This window comes from Pongo abelii, chromosome 1 (assembly GCF_028885655.2).
Source record: "Pongo abelii isolate AG06213 chromosome 1, NHGRI_mPonAbe1-v2.0_pri, whole genome shotgun sequence".
Taxonomy (NCBI): domain Eukaryota; kingdom Metazoa; phylum Chordata; class Mammalia; order Primates; family Hominidae; genus Pongo; species Pongo abelii.
Window position 1 is genome coordinate 53,505,381 of NC_071985.2, and position 13,820 is coordinate 53,519,200.

The following is a 13,820-nucleotide window of genomic DNA, read 5'->3' on the forward strand; positions in this document are numbered from 1 at the left end:
TTTAGCTATAGTGTTTGGCTTGATGATTTACAAATTGAAGATGTTTTTAGTTAGTGTGGACTAACTGCTATAAAAACAAACCTAAAATCTCAGTAACTTGCCATAATTAAGGTTTATTTCTTACTCACATCACTGGTCATTAGTAAAATAATGCCTCATTGGAGTAGGAGTTTTCTGGTTAGGGCTGCTTCTTGCAGGTATCATGGATCCAGGCTCCTTGTACCTATGGTTCCACACGTCTTAAGGGCTCAGTTCTCTAAATCTGTCTAGCAGAGAAGTGAAATTCAGACTGTGGTGAAAATACACATGTTCTCAATTACTTTTGCCCGGTGGTGATACACATCAATTTCATTTTCATTCCCTTGCTGAGAACAATCACATCTGATGGGTAAGAGGCCTGGGCAAGAAGATCTCACAGTGCGTCAAGATGAAATAAATGTTGGGAAATAACTAGCCAGTTTATGCTACAAGATACATGTCTTTATAATTGCATGTATGATTTGTGATTTCCTTTTACATCAAGAAGAAGTCAGAAAGGATTATGTATGAAATTGAATGGGAGAAAATTGTGATGTGCCAAGTAGAACAGATTAGGTAAATACATCTTTAATATCACTATTATTTCTTCTTCAAATGTTCGATATAAATCCTTAATGTTGGCTATAATTTGATATAATTTACCAGTAAATCAACTGGAATTCAAGTTATTTTTAAGGCATTTATTTACAAATGTAATTTAAAAAGACAGATGTAGAATGATTCAATTCTCAATCTTGTTGGACATAAAATTTTGTAAATAGCAATTAGCTCAAATTAGATTGCTCAGATTTGTATACTTACGGATATTTTGTTGCTTTGATTTCAACTATTAAGAGGTATTAAAATATCTAACTATGATTGTGAATTATTTCTTCCTTTAGTTTGGCCAGGTTTTCCTTGTGTATTTTGCAGTTCTGTGATTAGATACATATATGTGAATGTTTATTACAACTTCCTGATAAATGATTTTTTTCACAATTATGAAATGTTTCTCTCTGTCCCTGCTATTAACTTTTGTTTTCAAGTTTATGTTGCCTGATCTTAATATAGACATATAAGCTTTCTCATGCTTACTATTAGGATGGTATATTGTTTTACATTCTTTTATTTCAATGAATCTGGGCTTTTATTTTTTATTTATTTATTTTTTTGAGACAGAGTCTCACTCTGTCACCCAGCTGGAGTGCAGTGGTGCAATCTCAGCTCACTGCAACCTCTGCCTCTGGGTTCAAGTAATTCTCCTGCCTCAGCTTCCTGAGTAGCTGGGATTACAGGCGTGCACTATGACGCCTGGATAACTTTTATATTTTTAGTGGAGAGAGGGTTTCACAATGTTGGCCAGGCTGGTCTCAAACTCCTGACCTCAAGTGATACACCCGCCTTGGCCCCCTAAAGTGCTGGGATTACAGGCATGAGCCATCATGGCTGGCTTGTGCTTTTATTTTAAAGTGTATTTTTAAATGCAGAAATAGTTGGGTGTTGTTTTTTTTAATCCAGTACGGCAATAATTTCCTTTTAATTTGAATAGTTAGTCCATTTGGGTTTAGTGCAATTATTCATGTGTTTGGACTTATGCCTATTATTTTGGTACTTGTTTTGTATTTCATCTCTTTTTTTGTGTTATTTTTTATTTTATTCTTGCTTCCTTTTGAATCAGTAAAGTACTTTAACATTAATGTATTGTTTCACTTTATTTCTTTTATTTGTCATGTAGCTATGTCCCTTGTATTATTTTTTATTTGCTTTTCAAGAGATTGCAATAGATATCCTCAAATTGTTAGAATCTATTTAAGTTGTTATTGTGTCCCCATTTCGTGTAAAATGTAACTAAAAGGAACTTTTTTTTTTTTTTTTGAGATGGAGTCTCACTCTTTCACTCAGGCTGGAGTGCAGTGGCACGATCTCAGCTCACTGCAACTCCCATGTCCCAAGTTCAAACGATTCTCCTATCTGAGCCTCCCAAATAGCTGGGATTACAGACACATGCCACCATGCCTGGCTATTTTTTGTATTTTCAGTAAAGATGGGGTTTTGCCCTGTTGGCAAGGCTAGTTTCGAGCTCCTGACCTCAAGTTATCTGTCTGCCCCAGCCTCCCAAAGTGCTGGGATTACAGGCGTGAGCCACCATGCCCAGCCAACTTAAAGAAATTTAATAAAGTTATTATCCTTCCCTTTTTTTGTCATATGTTTTACTATTACTTCATACCACCCTCAGCTATCTGAGGTCTTTGATACAGTTTTAATATTTTTATTTATTCTTTGGACTGAATAATGTTTATCAATTTTTCTTCAAGTTCATCAATTGTTTCTTTTGTAGGTGTTTAATGCTATTATTTCAATCCAGGCTACTTTTCATTTCAGATCAGGTACTTTTAAGTTACAGAATTTCCATCCATTTCTTCATAACTTCCCATTTCTCAAGATTTCCCACATTTTCATTCACTTTATCCATTTTCTGCCTTGCAGTCCTTTGATATATCTTTAGCAACTTAAAAAAAAAAATCCCTTGTCCCTGCTAATTCCAACATCTTTTTACCTTGGTGTCTCTTTTGATTTTTTTTTTCTTGATCATGGGCTACATTTTTCTGTTTCTTTACATAGATTGTAAGTTTTTATTGTATATTGGACATCATGGGTGACATTTGCAATATCTGAATTATATTGTTTTTCTGTAAAAGGTATGGTGATTTGTTATGGCAGGCAGTTTAATTATGAGGCATCCTCTTGATTCTATCAGGCTTAATTTTATTTTTTATTAGGACAGATCTGTTTTAGTTTTGTCCTAAGAATTGCCCTTACTCTTTAAGTGTAGTCTTTCAAGGTTTACCAGTGCCTCCCAATTATATATGTCTGTACTGAGAAAGTTCTCATACCTATGTTTGCCTTCCAAACCCACAGCAGCCATTCTCAGTTAGCGCTCATGGAGTCTAGTTGTGCGTATTACAGCCCAGCCTTTATTTAAAGACTCCATGCAACTGTCTGCTATTGCTCCTATGCACAACTTTTTCCCTTTTAGACCCTGAAATCCTCACCTCTTCTCCATGCTTGAAACTTGCACCACCAGTGTAGTGAGACTTATCTCTTTTGGATTCATTCTCTCTCCACTGTGCAGTGAAAAGTGCCCCCAGGCTGGAATCCAGTCCAGAAACAGGTATAAAATGATATGTTTTCCTTTTTCAAAAATCATGGCCTGCATTTTAATTTTTGTTGTCTCAAATTTTTCCAGTTTCATAGCAGTTTGTAGAAGGAGGCATGTCTTTTTCCAGTTCCTCCATTATGGTAAAAATTAGAAATTGCAGTTGAATCAACTCTCGTAATAAATAATTGATAGAAGGTGAAGTCTGTTTTTCTCTTCATGTCTTGTCTTTTTTTACATCATGTAGCTCAGGTATTGTATGAATACAATGTGGAGTCCTGGGTGCTCATTTTTATAGATAATTACAATGATTATAATTAATATATAAATACTAATCACCCTATCTAATTTTTAAAATTAAAAAAATCAACAGCAATATCAATTCATCTTTAGATGCTGCTGATTCAGTAGGCAATCACAGCAATTGCCTTAATTAGAAAAGTTATTCTTAGAAGAAAAGACAAACAATAAAATGGGGCCTTTTTCAACTTTCTGAAAACCAAGCCAGGCCTTTTTTTTCTTTTTTCTAAAAATTACTGTGTCCCTCTGATGAGTACTTCTACGGATATAATACCATGGGAAATAAATGACAAGTGGGAAACGGAGATTTTTCAAATTCACACAGGTTCTCCTACTCTGCCAGCATGAAAATGCTGTTGACAATAATAAAATGTGATTTTGTTTTCATCATATGCTTCCAAAAATCCAGTGTTAATAACAAATAAATTAAACTGAATAGGATTTAATATAGGAAACCCTGAGTTACAGCCAACTGAAAACCAGAGGTCTTACAAACTGTAAGCGCCAGTTCCAATGAAAAAGTATGTAGTATATCCTACTAGTCGTCTTTGGAGTATATATGCAATTAATTAAAATAATTTGACTTCTAAACCTTATACTGAGTGAAAATCAGAATAGAGTACTTTAAAATCAATAGAGTATGTTAAAAACTTTTAGTTAGCTACTAAGATAATGAAATTTCAATTTTGTTAAAAGAAGCATTTAAAACCATTTTTACTATGTTGGGAGTATTATCTATTCTTATTTAATTATTCCGAAGTTATACTGTATATCTTATTGACTCCTATTTTCTTCATTTTAAAACTACATATTAATTTCACTGGTTTATTATTTGGATGCAGACACCACAAAAATTAATTAGAAGATATTTTAATGTTGTAAATGTGATTGATTAATATTCTTACAGTTTATATACTTAGGTATCTTAGAAAGGTACTTCAATCTGACTTTAAATTCTGTAAGAGTGTCTTTTTAAAATCTTCTTTACTACTGCTATTTATCACCACTTATTACACATCACAACAGACACTTATTTCATATAATTTTCATGTTACATGTTTCCTAGTATGTATCAAGAAGAAAGAATGGAAGAGCGCTCAAGCTTTCTCCAATGCTGACATTTTGAAAATGTCATAGTTTATAAGGAAATAATGAAAAACCATATTACATGGCAGAACATTCTGACCTTTTGCTTGGAAATTGATAAGAGTTCTTAGGCAAACTCTGTAAAGAAACTCAGAAGTAAAATTCAGTTACTAATAAGTAATTGAAGATTTCAAAGGTCACAGCACGAGCAACAATTCGGTTTAAACGCTAGGGCATGGAATAAATTTATTTTTCAATTATCAATTTCCCCCTCTAATGTTATTTCAGGGGCAACAGACATGTGAATGTGTGTGTGTGTGTGTGTGTGTGTGTGTGTGTGTGTGTTTAAGGCAACTTTGGATATTGATTTTTAAAGTATTTTTTAAAGGTTAAATTGAGGTATACTTGGCATATAACAGGTCATACATAATTAAAACAAACAACTTGATAAAATTCGACGTATGTGTATACCTGGGAAACCATCGCCATGATCAAGATAATGAATGTGTACGTCACAGGCAAACTTTCTTGGTGCCTCTTTGTACTCCATTCTTCCCTATCCCAACCCCTAAGCAATAACTGATCTACTTTCTGTCACTGTGGACTATTTCACATTGTCAAGATATTTTTGTAAATTAAATCATACTGTATGTTCTTCTTAATTATCTGGCTTCTCTCAACAAAATTATGTTGAGACTTATTCATGCTGTAATACATATCAAGAGAAGATTACTATTTATTGCTGAGGAATATTTTGTATGTACATAACACAGTTTGCTTTTTCATTCACCTGGTTATGGAAATTTCAGTTGTTTCAAGGTTTTGGCTATGAAAAAGCTGTATAAATGTTTGCATACAAATGAGATGGCTGGATCAGAGTAGGCATATTTTTAACTTTTAATGAAACTGCAAAATGGTTTTCTAAAGCTGTTGTACCACTTTACATTCCTCCCAGCAGTATATGAAAGTTCCAGTTCTTCAACCTCCTTGCCAGGATTTGAAATGTTCAGGTTTAAAAATATTTTTTTTCAACTTTTATTTTAGAATCAGGAAGAACACATGCAGGTGTGTTACAAGGATGCATTGCATGATCCTGAGGTTTGGAGTACAAATGAATCTGTCACACAGGTAGTGAGCATAGTACCCAATAGGTAGTTTTTTTCAACACTTAACCCCCTCTCCCACTCTCCCCTATGACATTCTCCAATCTCTGTTGTTCTCATTTTTATGACCATGTGTACCCAGTGTGTAGTTCGCCCTTACAAGTGAGAACATGCAGTATTTGATTTTCTGTTCCTACATTAGTTTGCTGAGGATAATGGTTTCCAGCTGCATCCATGTTGCTGCAAAGATCATGATTTCATTCTTTTATATGCCTACATAATATCCAATGGTATATATGTACCACATTTTCTTTATCAGATCTACTCTTGATGGGTACCTGAGTTGATTCCATGTCTTTGTTATTGTGAATAATGCTGCAATGAACATATGAGTAAATGTGTATTTTTGGTTGAAATTTTTTTTCTTTGGATATACATACCCAACAGTGGAATTGCTGAAGTGAATGTTAGTTCAACTCTCAGTTCTTCAAGAAATCTCCAAACTGCTTTCCACAGTGGCTGAATTAATTTACATTGCCACCAGCAGTTCATAAGTGTTCCTTTTCTTCACAGCCTTACCAACATCTGTTATTTTTTTAATAACAGCTCTCTGTATTTTTTAAATAATAGCCATTCTGACTCATATGAGAGGTGTCTCATTGTGATTTTGATTTGCATTTCTCTGATGATTAGTGATGAAGAGCATTGTTGCATGTTTGTTGGATGCTTGTATGTCTTCTTGTGAGAAGTGTCTGTTCATGTTCTTTGCCCACTTTGTTTTTTCCTTGTTGATTTAAGTTCCTTATATAATCTGGATAATAAGCCTTTGTTGGATGCATAGTTAGTGAATATTTTCTCCCACTCAATAGGTTGTCTGTTTGCTTATTTGATAGTTTCTCTTGCTATGAAGAAGTTCTTTAGTTTAATTGGAGCCTATTGTTACATGAAAGGGGTTCTGATGCGGACCCCGAGAGAGGGTTCTTGGATGTTGCACAAGAAAAACTCAGGGCGAACCTGTAGAGTAAAGTGAAAGCAAGTTTATTAAGAAAGTAAAGGAATAAAAGAATGGCTACTCCATAGACAGCGCAGCCCCAAGGGCTGCTAGTTGTTCATTTCTATGGTTATTTCTTGATAATATCCTAAATGAGGGGTGGATTATTCATGCTTCCCCCTTCTAGACCATATAGGGTAACTTCTTGATGTTGCCATGGCATTTGTAAACTGTCGTGGTGTTGGTGGGAGTGTAGCAGTGAAGATGACCTGAGGGTACTCTCATCGCCATCTTGGTTTTGGTGGGTTTTAGCCAGTTTCTTTATTGCTACCTGTTTTATCAGTAAGGTCTTTATGATCTGTATCTTGTGCTGACCTCCTATCTCATCCTGTGACTTAGAATGCCTTAACCATCTGGGAATGCAACCCAGTAGGTCTCAGCCTTATTTTACCTAGTGCCATTCAAGATGGAGTTGCTCTGGTTCACATGTCTCTGACATTATGAGTCATTTTTGTTTGTTTGTTTGTTTGTTTGGAATAGTCAGTCTTTTAATTCCAAACACCGTAGCCTGTGACACAGCTCAGGAGGTCCTGAGAACATATGCCTAAGGTGGTTGGGTTCCAACATAATTTTGTACATTTTCAGGAGACAGAAGTTATAGGCAAGGACATAAATCAATACATGTTAGCTATACATTGGTTCAGCCCAGAAAGGCGGGATGTCATAGGCAGATTGAACAATTTCCTGACTGGCAATTGGTGAAAGAGTTAAGCTCTGCCTGAAGAGTTGAAGTGTCTGTGAGCAGCCCGGTCCCCTAGCTGCGCGGCCAGGCCAAAAACCTGTGTCTGCATACTCCGTTCATCCATTGCTCAGCCAGGGTCTGAGGGTCAGACCCAGCAGGTCAGCTGTGTCTAAACTCCAAAGGGAGGAGGGTACAATGAGTCATGTCTAACCTTCCTCACTTTCTGTAAGGGCCTGAACTAATTTTTCAAAAGTTTTTGGAATCCTCTTGGCTGAGAGGGGTATCCATTCAGTCAGTTGGGGGGCTTAGAGATTTATTTTTGGTTTACAGTATTGTATTCCAGCAATCTTTGCCTAGTCTAGAAATTTTAAAGCTTTACATTTCACATGTAGTCATGTCATCATTTGAGTTAATTATTGCATATGACATGAGGTTTGGATCAAAGTTAATTTAAATTTTTTTTATTTTGTATAAGTTATTTCAATAGTTCTTTCACAGTTGTTGAAGACTACCTTTTCCCAACTAAATTGCCTTTGTAGAAAATCTGTTGTCCATGTATATGTGGCTCTCTAATCTCTTCCATTCATCTATGTATCTGTCTTTATGTCAATACCACACTGTATGATTACTGTGACTTTATGCATCTTTTGTACTTGGTCATTAGCTACCTATATCCAGATGGTCCCCAACTTATGGTGGCTTGACCTGTGACTTTTCAACTTAACTATGGGTTCATCGAGGTATTAAATGCATTTCAACCTACAGTATGGGGTTTTATCTTGGGTTTGTCAGGACATATCCTCATTATAAGTCAGGGAGCCCCTGTATTTGTAATTGTTATATCTTTTTGATATACTGACCCTTTATCATTATAAAATATTCTTTAACTCTGGTAATATTTTTTGCTTTAAAATCCATTGTCTTTGTTTTAAAATGTATTAGTACAGCCACTCCAACTTTCTCTTGATCACAGACACCTGGGATTTAGCCTCAGCAGCCAGAAGCTGGGAGTAGGATAAAAAATGCTAAAGTCTTTATCCTCTGGAGAAGGAAATTCTCCAACTGGGGGCTAGGGTGGGGAGTGGGAGGATGGGGGAGCCCTGTGTTTTTGGCTACTGCAGTCTGGAGAGGAGTCTGCTTCACTGAGCTGGAGAGGAGGGAGGGACTGGTATAGGTTCAAGTTCTGTATTATCACCCTTCTTAACCACTTTTTGTAGATTTTCTTGAATAGGTGTTTCTTCTTTTACTTGGTGCTCTTAGGATCAATTCCAGAAGGTTTAAATGGTTGGATTAGTTTTTGAAAAATAATGTCTCCCAATTTCCCTGGGAATTGTGTCAGTGGGGCTTTTCATGTTGTCATACCTAAAGTCAATCTCTGGAAATTCTAATTTATACATAAAATTTTGCTTTTTAAAAAGTATGAAGTAAAGATGACAATATGTTCACATGTATTACAGCTTGGTACTTACATGGGTTTCAGTTATATTATTTTCTCTGATGTTTTTATGTCTGTAATATTTTATAGTTTTAAAAAAGAAGAGAAAATTGCTAAGAGGGTGTATATCACTGAAATTATCGTGGCACTGGCTGAACTGTTTTGCATCTTTATTCCATGTGTAAGGTAGATAGGTCAAACATAATCTGGCAGTATTGCTCAGATTGTGATTAATCACAATTAAGATTTATTTACATATAACTTATCACTATTACTGCCCACTTCAGACCTCCATCGCTCATTCTGGGTCCCCATTGTCTACACAATCCAGTCCACATTTATGAGCAGATAATTTACATTTTTTATTATCAGGACAAAGTCTGCTTCTCCAGCCTTATCATCCACTTCTCTATTTGTATGGCTTTTAGCCATTATGGAATATTTAATATTACTCGTGTATACTACACTTTCATTTAAATCTGTTTTTTGTATTTTCTTTGAACTGAAATTAGCATTCTCCATACTCCATCTGAAGAAATGGTAGTCATTGTCTAGGATGAGCTCATATATTATTTTCTTTATGAATACAATTAGTAGGTAAAAATTACTAAGCTTCTGTATGTGTCAAGCGAACTGCATACAATTCCAAATTTAATTTACTATCTTTGGAAAGAAGGTATTTTTACCCTCATAAGTGCATAAAGTACATTAGAATGAGTGAATTAAATCCCAGATTGCTATGTCATAGCCAATATATCAGTATTTCTGACACCGTAGTCTAGTATCTTTTCTCTAGAACATTCAGGTTTCAACCAAGTTTTCTTCAATATTTTCCTCCTCAACTCTCTCACCTCACTTTCCACACCCTGTGTACTTACTTGCTCCTTCCTCTCTGTTAACTGAGAATGTTCTTCATAATGCTGAGTCATAGTTCATAATGCTGACTTCATACTCTGATCACTTTGATATTTGATATTTGCAAGAGGGTGTAATTCATTTAATAAATTATGAAATTATTGAGGCTTTTTATTGTTTTTGTTATATTCAGTAACAAGAATCATGAGAAAAACAGAAAAATTATCAGAAAATCTTTGTCGAGTCTTCAGATTTTATGGTTCTTGTTTTAATAGATAAGTAATTATGAAGATTTGGGACTTATTTTTACAATGTGACAGTATTTATCTTTTTACTTAATTAAATTTAAAATTTATTCCACAGAGGCCAATAAAATATTATTAAAAAGAGGTATATATGTATGTATATAGTATCCAGTAAAAATTGTGCATTAAATTTTACCTGTAGCTTTAAAAATTAGGCTTAAAATTTTATGGAAAGAAATCAAATTCACACGGATACATACGAGTAATACAAAACAGTTAAAATAATTTATTTGAATTATATTGCAGTGTAAACATATTTTACTTGATTCTTCATGTATTAGCTCTGACAGATAGGAAATTTATTTCAAACCCTTGAGTTCAATTTTTCAGTCTTTTGCTTTCTCCCTAATCTTTAATAAAATAATATTTTTAAAAGTCATACTAGCAAAACATGAAGTAATAGATATCATAAACCATTTATTTAAAAGGACACTTTGCTAATAATTATCCTGATGCCATTTGAAATGGCATCTTCATGTATTCTGTATCTTGCTGCAATTGATCTAGCATTAATCAATTATAATGCCCAGGAAAACTGATGTTCATTCATTTTGGTCAAGGATAAAATGTGAAACGGTGTCAAGTCACTAGAGGATTCTTTTTTTATAAATATCCTATTCTTAAATTTTACTATGCATATCTACTTCCATTTAGGCATCCTGAATATTAATAAATCTCAATGTATAAAGTGTGCACAACAGGGATTTTTAGCACATACAATGGAGTCAGAAATTTATAGTTTCTTTTTTGGTTAAATCTCTTGTCTTCCAAATTTCTTTTTTCTTCTGCTTTCTTCTTTTCTTCCTATTTTTAGCACAAAGTTGAAATTGCTGGCATATTTCAAGCAACATTATAATCTGCAGAGAAAGGGAAACAAGGGCTGTATGCTTTTTTAAGAAAAATGTAGTCTTAGATAGACCAGTATTGCCAGTAGATTATATTACATATAATGACAATGACAGTTATTTGATACTGTGTGTGATGTGTGCATGAATGCACAATTGTGTATGTATCAAAGTAGTAATTTGAAATAAGATGGAGCAAAGAGTTCTGTTATCATTTAATCATATGCTACATTAAATAGGTATATAAAATATTTTAAACTAAGACAAATTATGTTTATTTAAATTACAACAATTTAGAACAATGCAGTTATTTTCACTTGTTTTCTTCATCATTTTCTCTTGTAATTTTCATACAGATTTCAAATATCATTTAAAAAGTGATATATCTAAATAATATAAACACAAAACTTTACTGTTTTATGCAGTATATCAACTGTACTCATGTCTTTTGTTTTCGAAAGTAAAACACATTTACATGTATTCCACTTGCCTTTAAAATTGATAAAAATAAAGATTGAAATGAAATTATCATCATCCTGTTGACAAAATGAAAACTCTCATTTTTAGTAGATAAAGTAATAGGACCTAATCATAAGAATAACAAATGAATATAACACTCTCACATCAGTGAATAACCAGTGAAAATTGACCCCAGTGCAAAATACTACATGAGTTTCTTTGGATGCCACTTCTTTCCTTCCTGTGGGGGGCGATTTCAAGCAAGGATAAAGTCATGAGCTATGTTAGATGAGGGAGTAGAAATTAGTGGAAGTGATTTTTGTCCCAAAATACTTGGAGTTTTATCAAGTAGCCCTAGCTTACCTATTGCTTTTTGGTTATTTCCTTGGCTAAGCAATGCATACTTACACAACAGCATGAGAATAGCTCTCATAGGACCACGTGTGAAAAGCGTTGACTGCTTCTGCTTAGTTTTGCTGCTTTTTGTCATATATTATTTCATCTGATGCTCACAAAACTGCAGGACAAGTTTTATTCTTTCTATTTAGCAAATAAGAAACAGGCTCTCAGAAGGTGTCATATGTAAGAATCAAATAGCTAATGATTGTTTTGTTAGGACTAAACCAAAATCTTATTATCTCCCATCTAATTCTCTTTTCACCATATTGCATCTATTGTGGCAAACTTAGTAAGCACTTCAAGGATGGCAGGTAATTTAAAAGCTTCTTTATCCCCCAAACAACCCTGAATTTTAGTGTTAGAATGTCTATTCTTCAGATGCAAAACTGTAGCTGAGATAAAATAAATGATTTGCTCAAGAAGTTAGTGGTGTTCAAAAATTGTGCATGTGTCTCAGGTTGCAAAGTCTCTATCATACATTTTTTCTGTCGCAACCATTCACTGGAAAAGTGGAAGTTTATAAAACTGAAAATTGTATAGCCCTATAAACAAGTCTTGAATTCTTTAATTAAACCTGGGCTGTGAACAGTGGCAATCACACACATGGGAGTGTGGCAAAAATTTATAGGAATATATAAAATATTAATGCAATAATTAGTAATTTGAATTTAACAAGTTGAAACTTTGTTTATTATTTCATGTGCATCATAAAATATTTATTAAAGCATGAAGTAATCAATATTTAATAGGTAGCCAGATTTATCTTTCCAAGCATTACTCAATAATTTTTTCAATAAAATGAATATTTAAAAAATATTAAGCTCTGTCCAGGTGCAGTAGCTCATGCCTTTAATCTGAGCACTTTGAGAGGTCAAGACAGGAGGGTCACTTGGGTCCAGGCGTTCAAGACAAGCCCAGGCATATGGCGAAACTGTGTCTCCATTAAAAATACAAAAATTAGCCAAAAGACAAAAAGTAGCCGGGCGTGGTGTGACCCTGTAGTCACAGCTACTTGGGGGTGTTAAGCAGGAGAATAGTGAACCCAGGAGGCAGAGGATGCAGTGAGCTGAAAGTGTGCCACTGCACTCCAGCCTATTTTGAGTTATTAAATTAATTACATTAATGTTTTAAAAAACAAATATATAAAAAATAAACAAATATATGCCACATATATAGTTAATATTACATACTAATTATATATGTGATATATATTTATTTGTGTGTGTGTGTATATATATATATATATATATATATATATATATATAAAAGACTAAAATCCTCTTTGGCCACTTTTTGGAGCTATTGTTTACTATTAAGACTGCAGAGCCATAACTCTTTCCCTCCAAGCTTCTTGAATTTTGAAATAATATCTACCACTTATTGCATTTTCTCAGAAATATGGAAGCATAGAACAATAATGACAATTTACCCACATTCATGTTTTGACTATTATTCCATTTGAAATGCATATATATGTGCAGATATATGTATTACTGTTTATATACATATCATCTAAGGGTAAGTGTGTGTGTGTTTTTAATCACTCTCCATTCTTCAACTGAGGAACTATTTGTATCACATAGAGAAAGATAAACGAATAATTTTTTATATTGTTAAAGTGGCCCTTAAAATTTTTATTGTGAGTTCCTTATTACTTCTTTTACCAGGTATTTCTTTTCTGCTTCCCCAAACCTCCACTGAGTAAATTTTTAAGTAAATATCTGTCTTGAAGTAACTCTTCTTAAATGGATAAATGAGGTCAGGTGTCTTTTATATGGCTTCATACAATTGTGTACCTTATGTTTATACATTTACCATAATTATAATTTTCTATTTATTTGTGATAATTTAATTAAAATCTTAGTTTCTTACCAATATGACATTTGTGAAGGTAAGGGCAATATCTACTTTTGCCCACTTTTTTATCTCTTTTTGCTCAAGATAATATCTGGAATATATTAATAAATATTTTTAAGTGAAATAATTAGTGCTAATTCCCATTTCATTTTTCTATTCTCTCTGAAACTGTATATAATAAACATTTTTTCCATGGAGTTAAATATATTGAACTTAAATTGCACATGTAAATATTGTGATATTTTCAATAATACAGAGCTCTTTTTTT

General features: G+C 33.6%; 1 long non-coding RNA gene across 1 annotated transcript in view; it reads left to right on the forward strand.

The window, feature by feature from the left end:
• The first annotated feature begins 381 nt into the window (after nucleotides 1-381).
• Nucleotides 382-13,820, forward strand: part of LOC112133132 (uncharacterized) — a 42,299-nt gene continuing 28,860 nt past the window's right edge. The window contains exon 1 of the long non-coding RNA XR_002914806.2: nucleotides 382-594. This is a non-coding gene — a long non-coding RNA (uncharacterized LOC112133132). The remainder of the gene's footprint in view (nucleotides 595-13,820) is intronic.